Source organism: Oreochromis aureus, linkage group 7 (genome assembly GCF_013358895.1).
Source record: "Oreochromis aureus strain Israel breed Guangdong linkage group 7, ZZ_aureus, whole genome shotgun sequence".
Lineage (NCBI taxonomy): Eukaryota > Metazoa > Chordata > Actinopteri > Cichliformes > Cichlidae > Oreochromis > Oreochromis aureus.
The window spans coordinates 29888105-29910813 of record NC_052948.1 but is presented as its reverse complement, the minus strand read 5'-3'; the positions used below and the strand labels follow the sequence as shown (position 1 = coordinate 29910813).

The following is a 22709-nucleotide window of genomic DNA, read 5'->3' as shown; positions in this document are numbered from 1 at the left end:
AGAGCTGATGCACATTAAAAATACTCAGAGAATTGCATTTTTTACTCCCAAAACTCTGAGAAAAAGATGTAAAACACACCATAAACTAGTTTGAAGGTGAAAATGTGGAGGGGATGAATAACACAGTGTGTATGTTTGTCACACTTAAATTTTTCAGATGGTCAATCAAATTTAAATATTAGACAAATTAAGTGGAAAAATATCCAAACCTGCCTGGCCCTGTGTAAAAGTGATGACCTTCCCCGGATTGGCCAGCTAACCAAAATTATTACAATTAAGTCAGACCACAGTGTTTTTTCCCAATAGTCCTGGGGATCATCAGACCAGTCTTTGCGTTCATTTTCCTCAGCAGTGGGTTTTGACTTGTTTTTGTCTCTGCCTTTCAGGCCATTTTTGCCCAGTCTCTTTCTTATGGTGGAGTCATGAACTCTTAATTTTAACTGAGGCAAGTGAGGCCTGCAGTTCTTTGGATGTTGTGCACAGTGAGGACTTCTTGGATTAGTCCTCACTGTGCACTTGGGGTAATTTTGGTCAGCTGGCCAACCCTGGGGTCGTCACTTTTCTCACAGGGTCATGTAGGATTGGATTTTTTTTTTCCCGTTAATAACAAATACCTTCATTTAGATTTTGTGTTTACTTGTATCTTCATGTAATATTTAAATTTGATCTGACACATTTACTTTTTGTATTTTATTTGGTTAATTAAATTAATTTGCAAAAATCCATGGAAAGGTCATTTTCATGATGTTTATGGAGTTTTCTCCAGTTTCCGAAATTTTAAACAAAAACTCGAGAACGCAGCTTTTCCAGTGAGATTAAAGAAAGTCGGTGAGAATCACAGAATTCAGTCAGGTTAAATGTGGAGTAAAAAGCTGCTTTGAAGCAGTTAAATAAATGTTGGAGATCAGCGGAGAACACAGTTGCTTGAAGACAGTAAATATATTTGCAAAAACGCATGAAAAATTGTTGCTGCTTACATACAGCCAATTTTGATTTTTTCAAGTTAACCTTTTTGTAATATGATTTAGGGAGCAAACGACTAAATGGCTCACTTTATTACAATGCGGACATAACGATCACCTCTTCACTGGGGTGAAGAATTTGGCCACTGTGGCATGGAGGTACAAGAATAAATCAAATTACACATCATATTCATATGAGTACAGTTTTATTAACCCTCATGCTGTACAGAACCTGTGATGTCCAGACGGTATTCCTCTGGTGTTCTGCTGTGAAAACTTTTGGATTTAGGGATTAAATTAGTTTCCATGTTTTCCTTTCTTCTCTTATTTGTTGTGTGTGATCAGGACAATTCTGGAGAAGATGGGCCTGCAGGGGAAAGTCACCCCCTTTGCAGGCCAGAAACAAATGGGATGACTTTAAAAAAAAAAACATACAAAGTACGTATGTGTGTTATCAAGAAAATAATTCTTAAGAACACGAGTTAATAAATGTGCAATTACTAAGAGTTGTTATGTTGTTTTTATTTGTCTACTGTCATTTTTGATTTCCTCTGCCTTTAGGATTGTAAGTATGCAGGGTCAGGAGAGGGAGTCAGTGGGAAGCCCACTGCTGCTACTTGGCCCTCATGGATGAGGTGATAGGACAAAGGCTTCCATTAGCGATGAGGAAGAGGGTGAGCCACCCACAACAGGGAGAAAGAGGCGAAGGGATAGAGATGATAAGCTGCTAGACCTCAGAGAGGACATGAGGCAGCAAAGAGAGGCTGAGGAGAGGAGAGCAGGGAGAGGATGGACAGACTGTTTTCACTTCTAGAAAGATTAGTTCCAAAATGAGTTATGCATTAAGAAATGTATTTATTAGGATATATTTGTTATGTTGTTATATGTGTTGCATTAGTGTAAAGCTTTTATGTTATTAATAAATTGATTAAAACAAACAGTCATTGTCACTGACCTCATTTTATGGTAACATGTATGAACACAACGCTAACTTTGAACAATTTTAAATGGATATTTACTTAATGAGAATAAAGTCAACAACAGTAACAATTAAACAAGAACATTTCTAATACACCAACAATATTTAAAGAAGGAAAAACAATATTACAATTGTTCACACAGGGTTACCCTGACGACCTGTTCCTGGACCGTTTCTTTAACAACTTTAATAGATTACAGGAAGTCTCTGCAGTGTTGCTGAATCTGCCGGAGCAAGATCAGACATGGATGGGGTGCTGCAACTGAGACCTGCGGTTTGTCTTTTCTGGTCGGCGAGTGGAGAATCACGCAGGGTGGTCTGCAAAGAGAGCTTTGGGATGCTTCCTCCCACTGTTCACTGCATCGTCCATCCACAGGGTTTGCAGGGCTCGCTCACTCGTGGCTGCCACATCACTAAGATGTTTACAGAAATATGCAAGCAGGAGATGGTGGATGCTATATTATTAGTATAATACTTGTAACTCTGTAGCAGACAACAGTTTGATAAAGTGCTATGTAAAAAAAGAAACCAAAAGATTAGATTCTATAAGTTTCAAAGAGATTTAGTTTACATATTTTATATAATACAGTAAATATGACCGAATGACCGGCAATCATTCAGCTAGTTTCATGGATATTTTCAGTGACTAAGTAATTCCTAAATGCGTGTAGATTAAAGAAAATTATTTTACCTGGATATGATTGTCTCTGATGAGCCTAAGGTACAAAACATGCCGGCGACTGTTACGCCCCTGTCTAGGGGTACAGGAACGTAGCATAAGAGTTAAAAAAGGAAGTGACCCCGCCCTGGTCCCCAAAACCATACACAGAAAACCCAATTTCTTAGTGAACGGTGGTTTATTTTTCTACACTGAAAATGAAGCTCCGGGGTGAAAAAAGGCCAAAATAACAAACAAAACAAGCTAAGTCAGGAGAGGGGGTGTTGTCTAAAACCCTATGTGAAACAAAAACCAAACAAAAGACAAACGCTACACCTAACTCCCTAACTGAAATAAACAGGAGAAAACAGTGCAAGGAAAAATAATAAGGCAGCTCACCCCTTCTATTTCAGTGCTATTTACAATGTGCTATTTACAAGTGAAAACTAATGTACACACTATATACAAAGCTCGGTAAGTTACGAGAATCTCAAACACGAATGACACAGCTTTTGGAGGGTCAGGTCTGCTGCTGCTGTCAGTGGCTGCCCCGGGACAACTGCTGGTGACAGATTTTCAAAGCAACCACATGATCAGGGGACCAATCAGCAGCCGTCAGTTTATCCAATCAGGGACCTGCAAAGACTTAAAAACACAGACAGAACAAGAAACAGCCACCAAGACACATAAACATAGCGACATTGTTGGGTCCATTATAAAATTTTCACGCTGTGGCGCTAGTGACTGGAAAAAAAACGGAATTAAGGGCGGACTTGAACGAAGGCTAGAAGGCCGTCCAATTTCACATCTGCTCACTTCTGGCCTACACTGCCGTCGAAAGACCCTTCCTACGTGACACAGGTAGGTAGAATCCTTCGAAGGATCCTTCCCCTGAATTTGGACACAGCAACAGTCTGTGCTTTCCTCTGTTCCTTGTCAGGCCATCTGTGTGATCATCCTCCATGTTGCCCCTGCAGTCCTTCTGCCTGTTTCCCTGTGTCTCTGTTTTCCAGCCTCTTGTGATCTGTTTTCTTAGCTTTTACAAGTTCAGATTTTTTGCTAAGTTCTTTGTACTTCCAGTTGCCCTCCTGTTTCTTTGTTTGTCTTCTCAGCCATAATGGTTTCTTTGTCCAGCTTCGTCCCACAGTTTAAAGACATGCAATTAGTGGGGCTAGGTTAACTGGAGAATCCAAAATGCCCATAGAGCTGACTGTGAGTGTGAATGATTTTCTGTCTGTATGTGTTAGCCCTGCGTCAGGCTGGCAAGCTGTCCACAGTGTACCCTGATAGGCTCCAGCAACCCTGACAGGGATAAGTGGAAGAGAATGGATGGATGTTGTTGTTGTTGTTAGAGTCCCAGGATTCTCTTTCTTAGGTTTCAGTTGGTGGACAGCAAACATCCTGAAGTGATCAGAGCTCTTCTGAAGATAATATTCCTGTAGACGTGAAACACAGGTCATATTGCATTTTAAACTTGTGGCTAGGTGTAGTGGCTTTCCTAAATCTCTAAAAATTACCGCCAATGAGTTGAAGGCATAGCAACTTAATTCTATGTATATAAAACAAAATGTAACTCAGTTTTAAGATGTTTACTTGAGAATTATCAAGAAAAAATAACATATTGCTGCTCTCTGCCTGTCTGCACTACACATGATGTCATTTACTATATTAAAGTAACATTAGAGGACTAATATTAACAAATAGTCAAGTACACTTATCATGATTTTCTTATTTGAGAACTAGAAATTAATTATTTATGCATGTATTTTTGCACCATGGTCTTGGAGGTACATTGTCTTGTTTCACTATCTACTGTACCAGTGCACATAGATGGGATGAAAATGAAGGCACTTGACTTGTCTAAAGGGCTTATACAGCACTGTAAGGTCGCTAAGACAAGATTGAATGTGATAATTCAATACTTTATATGCAAATAGTTACTGAACACTAAACTGACATCACTAAACAGCTAAATCACCTTTATATTGAATTTAAATTGATTTGATTTGAATGGAATTATATTAACAATTATGTTAGTTTGTCCAGTTACTTTTGAGCAACAGTTACAAAATGATTAATTAATTAATTAATTATTAATTTTTCAGCCAGTTGAATTAGAGCTGATTTACCATGTACTGGATTGGTGTACAAAAGCAAAAAGTTAAAAATCACTTCATTGTCCAAAAATGTATTGACCAATCTGGATGTGACTCCCGGTGGCGCCAGTGTCCGGCAGCCTCGCCTCTGTCAGTGCGCCCCAGGGTGGCTGTGGCTACAATGTAGCTCGCCATCACCAGTGTGTGAATGGGTGGATGACTGGATGTGTAAAGCGTTTTGGGGTCCTTAGGGACTAGTAAAGCGCTATATAAATACAGACCATTTTTATGAAGCCAACAACTTGAATACAAAAATATTTTTGTAAAATAATCACACTGTCATTTATTGAAGCTGATGACTTTACAGGTGTAATAAAGGACAAACTCAGCTGAAGACATACTTATTATTTCTTCTTTTTTTTCTTTCTTTCTTTCTTTCTTTCTTTCTTTTTTTTTTTTTTTTTTTTTGCCTGTCCCATTTGGTTCTTTAGCCGTCAGAATTGTTGTCTGAAGACCAACAAGGATACCCAATGGATTTACTTTGCCAAATGGATCATCACAACCTTTGTTGTTATTATTTATTTTATTTTATTTTCAGTTGTTACAGACGAGACAGACATGACTGAGGGATAGGAAAGGGAGAAAGAAAGATGAAGGAAAAGAAAAACAGAGGGGAAAAGGGACAGTGAGAAAGGGCACTTAAAAGGAGAAAGAAGAGAAAGAAAATCTCCTGGATCACCTGTTGAGAGAAAAAGAAGAGAAAGCAAGCAAAAAAAAACCCAAAACAGAGCAACATACAAAACACAACACCATCACGTTAATCTAGCTAAGTGTAAACAGCAGTAAATACTAAATATTGAATGTTGTTGTGTAGCAAGCAGGACCGACAGCCAATGTGCTTGGAAATAGCAGCCAATAAAGGTGTAGTTTCTGTCTATGAACAGTGAACACCCATGTGCACACCTGTGTGGATCAGCGCGCTTGTATTCAAAAGGTTTCCCCATGTAATGGTCTGCTAGAGGATGTAGAGAGCCATAGCCCCGTCCCCCAGGGCATGAAGCAGGCATGGAGGAGATCCAGGCTCCAGACATCCAGAGGCCCCAGAGTGCGAGAGCCCAAGGAGGACCACCAGAGGGGGATCCGTGCCACCCTCCTAGGAAGGGCTGTATACTTATTATTTCTTACTCACGTTGCTTCGGTGTGCTCTGGTGCAGAGAGCTCCATATTTGGAGATGGTTGCTTTTCATTCTCTGAATAATATTAAAGCAGAATAAATCAGCTTTAAACATCAGATGATTTGGTGCTGTATGAATTGAAACAGCTTCACTGATCTGAGATAAAAGTGTGCAGTCGATAAATCTAAGTCAAACATGTTATACACATACTCCTTTGACTACGATGACCTGGATGACTGAGAACCTTCACAGACATATACACAGGGAAGTACTGACTGATGAAGACTGTGTGGTTACTGATATCAGCTAGGCTTGAGTAAGACTTCTGGTATCTTGTAATGACTTGTCATCACTTAGAGGTGACCACAACAATCATCTTTAGTAATGTGTGTTTCTGTGCTTTGTATCCTGCAAATGTTCTTTTATGTAGTTTTAATCATTTTATTGCCTAATAAACTCTTAGTCGAGTTGTGTTTTGTATTTTCTTTTACATATTTACATTGTGCTGCGGCTAGTTAGTGTATTTATTCCCTGTTATTGTTTCTATCTTTAATTTATTGTATTACTGTGAAGGACTTTAGTGTACCGCTGGTTTTAAATGTGCTGTACAAATAAAGTTGTATTGTATTGTTTGTCCCAGCATTCCTAGAAACTGTGTTTTCAAAGGAATGACCTCCAGCCAGGGCCAGAATACAGTAAGCATGATTCATAGACCTCAGTGAGACGGTTGAGCAGCAGCTGCACAGGTTGTTTGTTACCTCTCAGATTTGCTGTGATGGCTGACCCTTTAATCCTGTCATTTAGCCATTAACAAAGGCTCTATAACTAGAAGTGACATTCAAGTTTGAGCATTTTTGTGCTGTTATTTTCGTTACCTGGTAAGACTTTAATTCATGTAATTCAAATTATTCTGTTTTCATTGATGGTTTTCTGTATTGCAGCGATGCCAGAGTTTAAGGGAGCTTTAACATATTGGCTGTATTTACATGTTCTTTTACTTTTTACTTGCAGTTTTTGGTTTCCATACACACCTTTGTTATTCTGTGACAAAGAAAAACTGGGTGGAAATTCTCTGCTCCGTGTTCGCTGTGGACAAGGACATGAATGTGAAGCCCAGTGCATTTTCAGAAAAGAAGTTTTCCTCTGCAGCATCTCATTTCAGTCTGAAGGCTGCTGAGCTGCATTTGTTTTACTGTCTGCTGCAATCAACAACATTCAGAAGATTCTGTAAGAAACAGAAAGAGACAGAAAGTCAATGTTTCCTCCACACAGGTTTAGGAGGTAATTTCCTTTGTTGCTGAGTGTCAGATGAGAAGGATTTTACCATTATTGTGAGGATGGAAGATAAATGTCTTTTTAGAGAAAGAAAAAGGCAGCTACATGTTTTTGAACCCAGTAAGTGATAAATAGAAATACACATTAATCCAGTGTTTCCCAATCTTTTGGAGTCACATATTTCACATTAGAGAAATCACCCGGCACACCAACAAACAAAAATGTCATAAAAAATATATTGATAATTTTTCCCTGCGCACCAAGGCATAGCAGAATTGGTTCTGTTTGTCCCCAGTATACCTCTTTTGCTTTCCTCTGACCACCACTCATGCTCGGGGCGTCATCTGGGTTGAAAATTTCTCCAGGATCCAGGTCTATTTAACTACTTTTTCTTTTCAAATTTTTATCTGTCTTTTGTGCACTGCGCTGTCTCACTCGCAGCATGACTGTCATTTCTTCTTCGACTTCTTTTTTTTTTACTGGCAGTTGGCATCCCATTTAATTGAAGCAAGAGGTTTTACTGCCCTCTAGCGGAGGAAGTTGGTTGGTTGCTGCTTACAGTTTTACATTATAGTTTTTATAATGTAAAAGTGTTTTACATTACTTTACATTAGCTAACCAGCAGTGATGGGAATAGCGTTACTAACGCCGTTACTTTATTCAGTAACGAGTAATCTAACTAATTACTATCTCTATCGTTACAACGCCTATACCGTTACTATTTGTCAACAAACAGACGGTGAAAGCTGCGTTCATCTTACCGCACCTTATATCAGTTGCACGGAAGTAGCTGTAAGTAATCTGGGCGCTACAGCTTTAAGCAGCTGCGCGCGCTCCCACGAACTGCAAACACTTTCTGGCAGATGATCACTTTTTGGCACAACACCTGAAGCTGGCGGGGCAAAACAATTGCATAAGTGCTGCTGTTTGACTGAGGAAGAATAAAGTAGTTATGGTAAACCAGTCACATGACCACTTGGCCACGTAAATCCAGAGTTATGATAAACAACATATACACTGTTTTTTTCCTGAATACTTTCGTCATGTTTACTGTCTAGGGACAGCGCTAGCGAGCACTCTCTGCTTATGACCAAAAAATGAAAAATAAAACAAAACAAAAACACCCCTTTCATGTTGGTGGAAAAATGTACAATGTCGACCAAACAAAAACAGATATGGCAACATGACATTTGGTTGTCTAGGAAAAGGGAGAAGTTTTAGGAGTGAGAGAGAGAGAGAGAGAGAGAGAGAGAGGGACAGATTACAGAATACATGCCCCAAAATGTATTTTGTAACGTATTCCATTACGTTACTCAATGACAGTAACATATTCTGAATATTATGGATTACTTTATATATTATCATGCTTTTTACAGCCACATGAATGTACTATTGCTGTGTGATTTATTACTATTACTGAAGGACACTCGCCATACCAATACCAACTAGATTTTTAAATGTTAATATAAAATGAGTAACACTGGGGTGGACATTAAGTAAGGCTGCATTATTTGCAGTGATCTCCTATAGAAAACTATTTCTGTAACATTAATATGTTTTCTTTTTGTCTGTTAATAATTATGTGGAACTGCACGTGGTTATTTGCAGCTAGCAGGTTGTTAATTATATTTTAAATATTTGTTCAATTCAAATTAGTTCAAATTATCTTTTTTTCTTAAAAAAATCTACTACATCATGTATAATTTTTTTGTGTCATGTGTAATTTCCATTGCAAATATTAATCACAGTTAAATTAAGAGGGGATGGCAGTAAAAACTCCGGAGCTGTGATGTCATCAAGTACAGTCCCGTTACAACTGTAGAACGATCGCACTGTGATCTTGGGAAGTCTGGACTCCCGTGTGAACTTACGAAGTCTGGACTAGCAAAAATGCGAGTACGGACTCGCGTACATTAGCATTTAGAAACATCTGCAGTCTATGAACTAACCTCAGCTAACGCCAGCTAACAATGTTAGTTCGGTGACGAGTAGCCTTCATTAATAGTAATTTTAAAAAAAATCACACAGCAATAGTACATCGAAGATACTGAAGTTTCACACATCCCATTCTTCTTAGGAAGTGGTGTCAGAAATGCATTCCTGCCCGTGCACTGCTGACTGCGGGTCCATTGTGTAACTGGGGCCACCAACATTAACAGGACCCAACATTAATGAGCCTTTATTGCATGTTTTGTTTGGGTTTCCGGCAATCAGAATCAGAGAAACTTTATTAATCCCAGATGGAAGTTGAGTAAAAGAAAAAAGGGCAGCGAGTCATAGTTGAACCAGCCACTCTAAGCCATGCGCTACATGACTACATGCTCATCCAACTGAGCTAAACCTGCGTCCAACTGCATTTAAACAGCAAAATTGGACAAGGCATAGAGAGGGGATAGCCTAACATTTGAAACTGGAAATGACCACTGTGTATTCTGTTTATTTCAACAAAGTAACTGTATTCTGATGACCACCTGTTTAAATGGTGACTGTAACGGAATACAGTTACTCATATTTTGTATTTTAAATACATAATGCCGTACATGTATTCTGTTACTCCCCAACACTGCAGAACAATGAACCGACTGCTGAATGTTACAGGTGCTGCCAGAACGCCACCAAAGGCAGATTACAGTGTAAACGGTGTCTCGAGGTAGAAAAGTGATACACCTCCTGTTGTCAAACCTGCAGGTATCTGGCTTCTGATGTTCTCCTTTATAGTGGACAGAAATTATTTTTTGGAATAGCACAATAATTTGTGTGGCAATATATTTAATGCAGAACACCAGATTGTTATGTTAATAGTTTGAAATGGTTATTTTTAAAAAAGGTAAAAGGTAAATGGCAGCAAATAACTTGTTTGCAAAACTTGTGCATATGATTTTAAAATTTACAATTTATATTTGCATTTAAAGTTCTGAAATATGATTCAATAAACATGTTTGTGGTTGTTACAGTAAAAAATATAACTTTTTCTACTCTGATATTGTGTTTTTGTCTGATTTTAGATCAATTGTGTTAATATGTCAAAATGAAAAAAATAACTCCAAATTGAGATATTTGAGGTTGTGCTGAAATGCAGTTTTTAGTTTTGTTCACACATGCAGTTTTAATTGACCTCTTTATGGTTACAATGAGGAAAAAAAAACATCTGTTAATATGAGTGCCATGGAGAATCAGTGAAGCTTTTAAGGGTATTTATCAGAACGCATTCTAACTATTGATTGACCTTACCAATAATGACAGAAGCTAATATATGACATTGGGTAATTTGTGAGTGCTGCACTATAGTATAAACTGCATAGTAACTTTAAACTAACAGAAAGCTAACACAAAGATGGTAAAACACACAATAATATCTACAAATGCATTTACAAAACTCATATCAATACTAATGTTACACAACAGTATTTTTGAAATGCTTACTGATGAACGCTAACCACAATTTATATTCTGTCCAGTTAAATCATATTACCAGTACACACTGACTCATACTTTGTCAGCCAATTATAGTAAGAATGGATTCTTATTGGACTGAATCTGGAGTCTTCCTGTTTTCCTGTGTGTGATCATCCATGAACTGAAAAACCTTCTCGGATGAGAGGTGAAACATCTTCAAGGAAACTTAAAGAAGTCCAGATGCTTTTCTTTCCAAGCTCCTTAGACCATGTGAATAAATGATAATGAGACCTCTGACTGTCTAATAGTAGAGGATCCTTCCTGATCCATATCTGTGAGGTCAGGTGGATTAACAACCTTGGAAGCGTGTGGTATGATGACATACTAAAGCATGAAACTAGCATTTAGGTTCATGAATAAACTGTACTTATGCTACATACATGATGATGTCTGAGCTCTACACAGTGAGCTGTCTGTGAAGACTCTAGATTAAAACAGAAAAAATGTTAATGCATTCTTTTTGTTCATCAGAAAGAAAAAAACTGAGATTTTAATGGCAGATTTAACACATTTGCTTCTGATCATCACAAAGACATGCTTTCTCTTCAGTAAATCTTCCTGCTCTCATTGATTTAGATTAGATTAAAATATTAGGACGATAAATAAAATCAGGTTCTCCATTCTCACTGAGACAGTTTGTTTCTTTCAGCAATAATGTCATCATCTTGTTATCCCAACATTAGAAGTGACCTTACCTCTGTTGTTTCTGGATGTTCTGTGATGCTGAGCAGAGATGGGCAGTAACGCGTTACTTGTAACGGGTTACTGTAATCTGATTACTTTTTTCAAGTAACGAGTAATGTAAGGGATTACTATTGCAAAAATGGTAATTAGATTACCGTTACTTTCACGTAGGAACGCTGCGTTACTGCGTTACTAAAACCGTGAGTTTTTGCGAGAATGTCTCATGACAGTGACGTAAGCAAGTGCGACGTTCGTGACAACAGCTGTGTGCAGATCAACAATGGATAATATATCGAGTGCGGGAGAGAGTATGAGCGTGCAGCGTTTAAAGCGTGGAAGTACTGACCTTATTTTGAGTTTGATTCCATAAAAAACTGACAAAAACATTAGTGCCCATTGTGCGTGGGAAGAAAACTTCTTTTTACAGCGAAAAAACCCCTAAACTTCCAAGCAAGCACCGAGTGTGCTACGACATAATGTGAAATTCACAGAGAAACTCGCAGCTTCTTCGACTGACCGCTGCGGCACACCTGCACCAGGGTAAACCTCCGCCTAACCCACTCCTGCTTTATAGGTGAAAATAGAGCAACAGGACCGTTAGTCTTTGATTTTATTTATTTTCTGTTGTGTTTTACTTGCATCTATGCATATGCTGGAATGTGCAGAAAATAGGTTTAAATGTTAAACAAATTTCTTCCAGTCAGAGAATGTTGCATATAATTAAGTTTTTGCTTGATGCATAAAGTTAAAAGATTTAAAGTTTGAAGTTTTAAAAAGAGACTTTTCCATTTGATTACATTTTGTATGATGGATTATGCAGAAAAAGTAGAATTGGGCTGAAAGATCTATCGCTTTATTACCTATTCAGGTTGTAAATCATGTTTTCAAAAAGTAACTAAGTAATTAATTACTTTTGAAAATAAGTAATCAGTATAGTAACGGGATTACTTTTGGGGGGAAGTAATCAGTAATTAGTTACTGATTACTTTTTTCAAGTAACTTGACCAACACTGGTGCTGTGGAAAGTGAAAGAGCAGACAGGAAGGAGACAAACAGCTTTATAGAGAGAGGAGGAGCCACCGACCTATGTGATTTTTTGGAAATCAGGAACCCTTCAGTTTATGTTTGTTTGTTTGTGCGTGTGAGATTGTATGATTGTGGGGTCTTTACCTTACAATATTTAGCTCCTTGATGTGATTTGTGATTTTCCACTTTATATAAATCAAACAGAATTGAATTGTATCTGTGTGAATTGCTGATGTCAATACTGATGTTTCTTTGGATGTTTTCTGCAAAGATAAAACACATTTCTGCAAGAAAAAAACGTGACATGAGAAAAAGATTCAAAATAAACTCCGAGCCATCAAAGATCATGCTGTAAGACGACGCAACACAGACTCAGAGAAACACAGGGGCTGTGTCCCAGTTCAGTGTATGCACGCTTGAAGTACGCACACTACACGTACTACGGACGGTGCGTACTATAAGTACGGGAAGTGCGGAAGTGAGAGGCTCGTGAAATGGGACGGTCTACCCTTTGAATCCGCGTCACCAGCTGTGCCTGCCCGTACCACCCCTCCCGATCGGCAACATGGACACAGACCACGTCCTTGCGTGTGTAATTTCCCTGCAAATGGAAGAGCCCCAACAACCCACCCGTCACAGGCGAATGATCCTGACTACGGGACACCCACGTGCAGGTACAGTGATAAATACATGGCGACATTCCTCCCCCCTGAGATAAATGACGTGTGTTCCTGTGTACTAGCGTAACACCCTGATATATGCCACTGTAGATGTGAGTCCCAAATAGGAGTGTGTGCACCCGCAGCCAGCACACATGTGCAGGTACACTGGTACAGTACATGCGAGTGAAATTCTTGTGTGCGAGCTTCACAAGCAACAGAGGTGTGCAAAAATACAATAACATAAAACAAGCAAAATATAAGAATGGCTAAATCTGAGAGTAATAAATATATGTACAATATAAGAGTGTATGCATTACTGGATGTGTATACTACATATGTTTTTCTACGTGTGTGTGTGTGTGTGTGTGTGTATACATATGTTACAAATCAAATAGAGTAAACAATAAAATAAAATAGATAAAATATACAGAGGTTGGTAGTTGGGTCACCACAAGCACAGTGTCCACTGCCTGCGAAAATAAGAACAGCAACAATCAGAATAATAACTAGAATAAAAGAATGTCTGTCATGTCCTGTATTTACTTTCACCAGACCAGACCCCTGTACTGCAGGATTAACCTGAGTGTCCCAGTCCTGGACAGATTCTTCAATAATGAGGACACCAGGCCTGATTTCCGCCTCAGCAGGGAGTCCGTGACAGCGCTGCTGAATCTACTGAACCAGGAACGGAGACATGGGTGGGGTGCCCCGATCGAGGCCCTTGTGTTCCTCTTCTGGCTGGCGAGTGGAGCAGCCTACAGGGTCGTGTCCAGGGTGTTCGCAATGCCCCGTTCCACTGTCCACCGCATCGTGCACAGGGTCACAGAGGTGGTGGTGGCCACGCGCCACCAGGTCATCCACTTCGCTGAGTGTTTCACACCCGTGAACAGGTGCTCATTTTCACGGCGGAGTCGAATGAGGTCTGCCGTCTGCTCCTTGGTCCCTGTAATGCAGCATGACATTGGATTACATTCCCCACCATCCTGCACTTCTGTTTTAGCATTTCTCCGTTTGCCGTCTGTTCAGCATATACAGCTGTGTGGAACATACACACTGCAATGTCAGGCAAAACGGTTTATTGCGGGACAGGGGCAGCGCTGACTGGGGCAAAACATTTACTTTATCAGGCCCTAGGTTGGGGTCGGGGGTTCTCTGTCATATTTTTGATTCAATTCAATTCAGTTTTGTTTAGATAGCGCAGAATCACGACAAAAGTCGCCTCAGGGCGCTTTGACATATCCCCTTTGAAATATTTGACATGGCAGGTGTGATAACTGTAACAAATGTATGTATATATGATGTGCTGGGGACAAAGCTACATTCCTGCCTGGTATGTGTTGACATTTCTGTTTGCGGCTCAGGAAGGGTCATATTAGTACAGTTGATTGCACTTGTAGTGGTGAAACTTCTATTCATACTGCCCTCCGTCTGGTACAGGATTCACAGCTTTGCGGGTCTGTGCATTTACGGTCACGTGGGTCCAACAGGTGTCACATGATTCACCTTGACATTTCCTATTGACTGTCCATTAACTTTTACATCTTGGCATTTGTTTCGCTCCTTCACACATATCTTACATTTGCGGGTGTTGCTGTCCTCCGCCGCCGTTTCAACCTCCTCCGTAGCTGATGACATCATTACGCACTGACCTGGCTGCGTCGCGCTATGCATTGTGGGATATATGGGACCACGAAGCGTGCACCGGACCACACTCGATATTTGGGGAAATCGACGGCGCATTCGGAGTACGCACTTTGAATCGGGACAGCCATCGTCGCGTGGCGGTGACGTAATCGCACTTAAAATGCGTACTTCAAGCGTGCATACCCTGAATTGGGACACAGCCAGGGTTTAAGTACATTGGGAAATAACGAGGGGAACGAGACACAGAAGGAGAGCACAGCTAGGGGAAATCAGAACTGACGAGACAAGGAAGCAAAGTAGGACACATTCACATAAGACATGGACCTTCAAAGTAAAACAGGAAATACACAGAGACACAGACCAGAGGGGGAGAGAGAAGCACAAGGGGGAGCACAGACATGAGGGGCTGGGGAAACATGGAATGAAACACAAGGAGGGGAAGCCCAATAAACTAAACAACTTAGGACCGATAAAATAACTCCAAGAATAACAAATGAACTTAACATGAAACAGGAACACAGGAGAAACTAAGAACGCTGGATCGAATGACCCAGGATCCTGACAGTTTCTTCTTAATATTATTATGATCTTGGTTCTAGTTTATTCTGTCGAGGTCCTTTGAGTTCTGTTAGTGTATTTTTCCGGTTTTACTTTGAAGGTCTGTCTCTTGTCTCATTATGATAATTAGGTTCAGCTATGTCTTCCTCCTGAGTGCCATTTCCTCGTTACCTTGTGTGTGCACATATACAGTGGCTTGCAAAAGTATTCGGCCCCCTTGAACTTTCCCACATTTTGTCACATTACAGCCACAAACATGAATCAATTTCATTGGAATTCCACGTGAAAGACCAATACAAAGTGGTGTACACGTGAGAAGTGGAACGAAAATCATACATGATTCCAAACATTTTTTACAAATAAATAACTGCAAAGTGGGGTGTGCGTAATTATTCAGCCCCCTTTGGTCTGAGTGCAGTCAGTTGCCCATAGACATTGCCTGATGAGTGCTAATGACTAAACAGAGTGCACCTGTGTGTAATCTAATGTCAGTACAAATACAGCTGCTCTGTGACAGCCTCAGAGGTTGTCTAAGAGAATATTGGGAGCAACAACACCATGAAGTCCAAAGAACACACCAGACAGGTCAGGGATAAAGTTATTGAGAAATTTAAAGCAGGCTTAGGCTACAAAAAGATTTCCCAAGCCTTGAACATCCCACGGAGCACTGTTCAAGCCATCATTCAGAAATGGAAGGAGTATGGCACAACTGTAAACCTGCCAAGACAAGGCCGTCCACCTAAACTCACAGGCCGAACAAGAAGAGCGCTGATCAGAAATGCAGCCAAGAGGCCCATGGTGACTCTGGACGAGCTGCAGAGATCTACAGCTCAGGTGGGGGAATCTGTCCATAGGACAACTATTAGTCGTGCACTGCACAAAGTTGGCCTTTATGGAAGAGTGGCAAGAAGAAAGACATTGTTAACAGGAAACCATAAGAAGTCCAGTTTGCAGTTTGCCACAAGCCATGTGGGGGACACAGCAAACATGTGGAAGAAGGTGCTCTGGTCAGATGAGACCAAAATGGAACTTTTTGGACAAAATGCAAAAACTAACACTGCACATCACTCTGAACACACCATCCCCACTGTCAAATATGGTGGTGGCAGCATCATGCTCTGGGGATGCTTCTCTTCAGCAGGGACAGGGAAGCTGGTCAGAGTTGATGGGAAGATGGATGGAGCCAAATACAGGGCAATCTTGGAAGAAAACCTCTTGGAGTCTGCAAAAGACTTGAGACTGGGGCGGAGGTTCACCTTCCAGCAGGACAACGACCCTAAACATAAAGCCAGGGCAACAATGGAATGGTTTAAAACAAAACATATCCATGTGTTAGAATGGCCCAGTCAAAGTCCAGATCTAAATCCAATCGAGAATCTGTGGCAAGATCTGAAAACTGCTGTTCACAAACGCTGTCCATCTAATCTGACTGAGCTGGAGCTGTTTTGCAAAGAAGAATGGGCAAGGATTTCAGTCTGTAGATGTGCAAAGCTGGTAGAGACATACCCTAAAAGACCGGCAGCTGGAATTGCAGCAAAAGGTGGATCTACAAAGTATTGACTCAGGGGGCTGAATAATTACGCACACCCCACTTTTCAGTTATTTATTTGTAAAAAATGTTTGGAATCATGTATGATTTTCGTTCCACTTCTCACGTGTACACCACTTTGTATTGGTCTTTCACGTGGAATTCCAATAAAATTGATTCATGTTTGTGGCTGTAATGTGACAAATTGTGGAAAAGTTCAAGGGGGCCGAATACTTTTGCAAGCCACTGTATAACCCCTTTAAAAATATGCTTTAGTTCACATTTAAATTCAGAAAATCAATAATCAACATATAAACATAATCTGTGCAAAGATGTATGCTTCTGAAGTGAAACAATGAAAAATAACTGCACTTTTAATAAATATTCAGGGGTTGTGCAGCTTGTTCCAGTTTTGGCACACACTGGACACCAGTTACATATTATACAGCACAAATTATTTAATTTTATTTACAGCCTAAAAATGTTTGTTTTTTCAATATTTTTGAAGAATTACCCACACATTCTTCTCCAGCGGGCCTGTTACCCATTGAATAAAGGGAGTTTAAATGCCCTCTAGGTCTTTAAGGCTTAGGCTCTGAGCATGCTCACATAAAAATATTCATATTTTGTAGGTCATATGACTCTTCTTCCACACAACATAGTACAGTACCTGTGTGAAGCAATGTAGCAGCAAATTGTTAATCTGGTGATTTAGCGCGCAGAGCGGTCGAATAAACAATTTAATTCCAGTTAAATATTTTCCCACAGAGTGCGCTCAGTGGGAAATTCTGTTCAATTCCCTTCACACTCTTCTCCATGCTTCTTTATTACCTTATTTAGTGTTAACATAAAAGTGGGTAAATAATAAAAACCTGCAATTTGCTTTGAAAGTAGACAATACAGACCATACAGAGGACACAGTACAATTAAAGTGAGAGCAGAAAAGGTTTTGGGAAAAACAAAGAAGTGTAACAAAACAGAACTTCAGGACCAGAGAGTTCTTCTCTGATCTGCTGTTCTTTACCCTGTCAGGAGCAGAAGAAATGTAACAAAGCATTCAGGGGACTTTTCAATATCTTCTTGAAGTCACATAATACTGAAAAGACCGCGCTGCTTTCTAAGTGGGGTTTTTTTTTAGGATTTATAAAATCTTTGAAAGTCTGCAGTTCATTGTTCAGGAGTGAAGTTCAGCATTTTTGCTTTGAAAATCTTAAAATGTGCAAAAACATCAACAACATTAAAATTTGTTATTTTCATTGTTTTCACACAGTATACCATTTTCTGTTATTGATTTGTTAAATACATATTTCTTTAGTTCAAAAGTCAATCAAATGGTGTCCAAGTTGACATGTTTGGAACTCCATGAAAAATAGATTCACAAACAAAATTTCAATTATAAATATTTCTAGGCCCAAAGTGGAATATAGGATATCATAATGTCAGCCAGGCCGCCCCGCAAGGCTACGTGTTTTTGTTTACTCGTCTTACTCTGCCTGGGTGGAGCTCACTGCGGGCTCCCACCCTTGGCCCACACTGTAGGGTACCTGGGTCATTGACCCATTGTTCTCATTATGGTTTTTGGCTGCAAGTGTTTTGGGCTTCTGTTTTGTGTTTTCTGTGTCTCCAGTTCTTCTCGGTTTGTGATTTTCTAGTTCTTAGGTTTTAGTTTCTGTACTCCCTCTGTTCTGTGTCTAGGGTATTTTATTTGCTGAGGGTTTGGGACTTCACCTTTTGGTTCACTGGTGACTTTTCTGTGCCCTGTAATGGGTTCTTCACTTAACTGTTATAAGCTGCAGGAGAGACTCTAATGAACATTTCAGATATACATGTTCGTGAAAATATTTACTATCACTGGGAGACATAAAGAACTTGTTAGTTATAGTTTGTTCTTTTAAGATTGCTTGGTTTGGTCTAACTGCTTCCTTATGCACATAACACCACCCCAAAGTCAGGGGGAGGGAGGGAGGGCTGTCTGGTTTGGGGTGACAGCTAAGCGGATTTGTTTATGGCAGATTTTCAGTTTTTTCAATACTCAAAATATGTTGCTTTTTACTGGCACTTCCCCTAGGACATTACTCAGTGCTCTTTCAGGTAAATAACACTTTAGGACAGAGCGGGTAGATTTTTGGTGGTCCAGGGTACCTTCTTGAAAGAAAATATAAATTTGGTTAATGTCTACGGCCCCAATGATGACAATCCATTGTTCTTTGAGAATTTGCTTTTGTTATTGTCCACCCATCCTGGTAAGATAATATTAGCAGGTGACTTAAATTGTATCTTATACCCGAAGATTGATCACTCGTCAGGGACAGATACCTCACATTCTCAAACAAGAAAGAAACTACTTCAATATATAAAAGATTTGAATCTCTGTGACCCCTGGAGCACTCAAAATCCTACCAAAAGGGAAAACTCATGCTACTCTTCAACATTTAAAACCCACTCTCGAATAGATTATTTTTTTTATCTCCTCATCTTTGTTACCTACTGTATTTTTTATTTTTTTATTTAACCTTTATTTAACCAGGAATGTCCCATTGAGATTAAAAACCTCTTTTCCAAGGGAGTCCTGGCCAAGAGGCAGCACATTTCCAAACAAATACATACAAACAAACAAGATTAAAAATTACACAAAACAATTACACATTATTGAGGCAGTCTGTAGGCCTTTGAGTTTAGTTTTAAAAACATTTAAAGACAACAAATGTAACTGACTGTAGTTACGATAGTATTGTTCTGTCAGATTGTGCCCCAGTCTCGCTATTTTATAATGTTGTACAAGTGAACAGACACTCTTTTAACTGGCGCTTATGCCCTAAATAGTTTCAAGATTCGGACTTTATAAAATTCATAGGAGAACACATTGATCTCTACTTCTCAATGAATAAAAATCAAACAAATGCAACCATTAGATGGGAAGCATTTAAAGCATATATTAGAGGACAAGTGATAAGCTTCACCAGTTATAAATTTAATAAATTCAGACGGACAATGAATGAATTGGACTCTAAAATTGGAGAACTAGAGAGAAAGGTTATTAAAGATGATTTGAGACAAACAAAACAGGAGCTACTCACCCTTAACCTCCTAAGACCCGAACTCTTCCACGACATGCATTTTTAATTTCTCTTTGATATTTGGGCATATTGGGGCCCAATGAATGTAAAAACAAAGAATTTCCAGATTTTTTTTTTTTTTACCTTATTTTTGTTTTTAAGAAAAATAAGAGCCACAAATGAGGATATTCATTTAAAATTTTGATAGAACAGTAGCAGTATAATGTCCTCGTAAGTGGATATCAGGCCCTTGTAGAGCAAAATTGAGTATTTTGGTCTAAATAACCCAAAATGTGATGTCCACATATGTGGACAGCAGGTCCTAGGAGGTTAAAGCAAAATATGAGGAGCTGTCCTTGTTTAAAGCTGAAGACAGTCTAATTAGATTGAAACAAACTTTTTATGATGAGGGTGAAAAGCCGGGTAAATCGTTGGCCTGGCAGATTAAGAAGCTTGAATCTGACAGGGCCATTAATACAATTAGGAACGAACGTGGAGAATTACTTACGGACCCCACAGAAATTAATGATACTTTTGTCTCATATTATAAATCTCTATATAATTCAGACGCCTTACTTGACTCTGAACACATAAATAGTTTCCTGATGGCCTGACCATCCCTTGTATTTCTGAAGATACAAAAATTGCTTTGGAGAAGGATTTGGATCTGAATGATGTCTCTAATGCCATCACAAGCATGAAAGCAGGTAAAACAGCTGGCCCAGATGGGCTCCCGATAGATATTTATAAACTATTTAACGAGAAAATAATAGCCCCATTGTTGGATGTGTATTTGGAATCCTTTAAAACAGGGAGTCTCCCTGCTTCATTACGAAACACTCTGAACACTTTTATTCTAAAGCCAGGCAAAGAGGCCACTGAATGAGGTTCATACAGACCCATATCACTTTTAAACTCAAAGATTATAGCAAAAGTTTTAGCGATGAGACTAGAAAGGGTACTACCTGCCACTATACGTACGGCCCAAAATGGTTTTGTGCAAACCTGACATGGGTTTCACAATGTGAGGAGAGTTCTTAATGTAATTTATGCCTGTGAAGAGTTCGCTGACAATGCAATCTTATCTCTTGATGCAGAAAAAGTATTTAACCGAGTGGAATAGCCCTGTATTCTCAAGGTGCTTAAACGGTTTGGATTTGGTGAACATTTTTGTAGATGGGTCAAAATAATACTTGTTGATAATGCTGCAATGATATCTACTAATAACTTAATCTCTCACCCTTTTGAATTGTTTTGAGGTACGAGACAAGGGTCACCAATTTCACCTCCTCTTTTCGTTTTAGCCATGGAACCACTGTCGGTTAGATCACACACCTCAATTCACGGCATTAAGCCCATGGATATTGGACATAAGATAGCAACGTATGCTTATGATACTATTTTGTTTCTATCACAGCTTGCAGAAACAATACCTGCTCTCTTGGAATTGATTAATCAATTTGGTTTTAAATGTTAATGAGAGGAGGAAACCATTAGTATCCCACCCATTTGTGAATGCCGCAGAAGGACTTCGATACTTGGGTATCAGAATAACTCCAACTATAAGCAAACTTAGTTCAACCAACTACGAACCCATGGTAGCAGAATTGGTGGAAGAGATCAACAGATGGACAACATTGCCTATATCTATACTGGGAAGAATAAACATGATAAAGATGACCATATTACCCAAATTCCTATATGCTTTTCAATCAATTCCACCAGCCCTGCCTCCTTCTTTTTTCCCGAAAACCAGAAAGCTTCTCTCTTATTTTATCTGGAACAACAGGAAGCCAAGACTTAGACTCTCTCTCTCCTCTACTTGCCCTATGATATGGGAGGGCTACAGTTGCCAAACCTAGAATGGTATTATTGGGCTGCTCGGCTGAGGGCCACAATGTTTTGGTTTTCTAAAGATGTTTTCTTGCCCTGGGTAGAAATTGAAAAACTGTCTGCAAAAGGTTTGGCACTGGACAATTATTTATATTCGGCATCACTTAAGAATTTAAAGAGAAATACTACAAAAATACTACTTTGTAAAAAATTCTGTGGTTTGGCACACAGTTCAAAAAATACTGGATGACCCCATGGGGTTATCCTGGTTCCCCCCAATCTGGGTGAGCTTTTTACTCCGGCACATAAGGACATGGGTTTTAAAATATGGTTGCATAAGGGCATAGTGAAAATACAAGATGTGTATGAAGATCATAATCTTATGTCATTCAGTGAGTTGAGGGCAAAGTTTGATGTACCTCAGAAACACTTCTTCAAATATCTACAACTTAGAAGCTTTATTCGATTAAATAATTCAATGCAACAGCCTCCGTTTTCCATCCTAGAAACACTTGTTACAAAAAATTGCTTTAGTAAAAGACTGGTCACTCAGTTTTATAACATGTTGGTTGAGAAGCATAGAGACACCTCAGACAATAAGCGACAGGAGTGGATACAAGACTTACAAGAAGATATTTCACCCATTGAGTGGAGTAAAATATGTTTAAAGACACACACCCAAACCATCAACACCCGATTGAGAATAATTCAATTTAACTGGATAATGCTAAATAAACTAAATAAATTTGATCCTGATATATTGGACATATGTTATAAGTGTACTGATCACAAAGGTTCATTGTACCACTGTTTGTAGGAGTGTGAAAAGATCACATCTTCCCTGTCCCATTAAGTCCTAAGGTCTGTATTTTAGGCATTTATTCAGATGACTGTATTTCAACTCAGACAGAGAGAAAGATGGTTGACCTTTGCTTACTCCAGGCCAAACGTTGTATTTCAATATGCTAAAAGAATGTTGGTGGCCCCTCTTTTGACCAATGGTTAAACAATGTAAGTTTAATTCTTGAGAAACTGACCTATGTGGTTAGGAAAGGAGAATTTTTTGACATTTGGAAGATGTTTCTGGAGCTTTTAAAGACTGGAGACGTTGAGGAAC

At 39.2% G+C, this 22709-nt stretch overlaps 1 long non-coding RNA gene across 2 annotated transcripts; it reads right to left on the bottom strand.

The window, feature by feature from the left end:
• Positions 1–2798: 2798 nt before the first annotated feature.
• LOC116318024 lies at positions 2799–11392 on the bottom strand. Of its 2 annotated transcripts, none has more exons than XR_005613901.1 (4): positions 11297–11392; positions 10982–11025; positions 6902–7095; positions 2799–4035 (listed from the first exon to the last, which is right to left on the bottom strand). It is a non-coding gene; the product is annotated as an uncharacterized LOC116318024 (long non-coding RNA). The 2 variants fall into 2 exon arrangements; XR_005613902.1 differs by lacking the exon at positions 2799–4035 and adding an exon at positions 5542–5945.
• Between the last annotated feature and the right edge of the window lie 11317 nt (positions 11393–22709).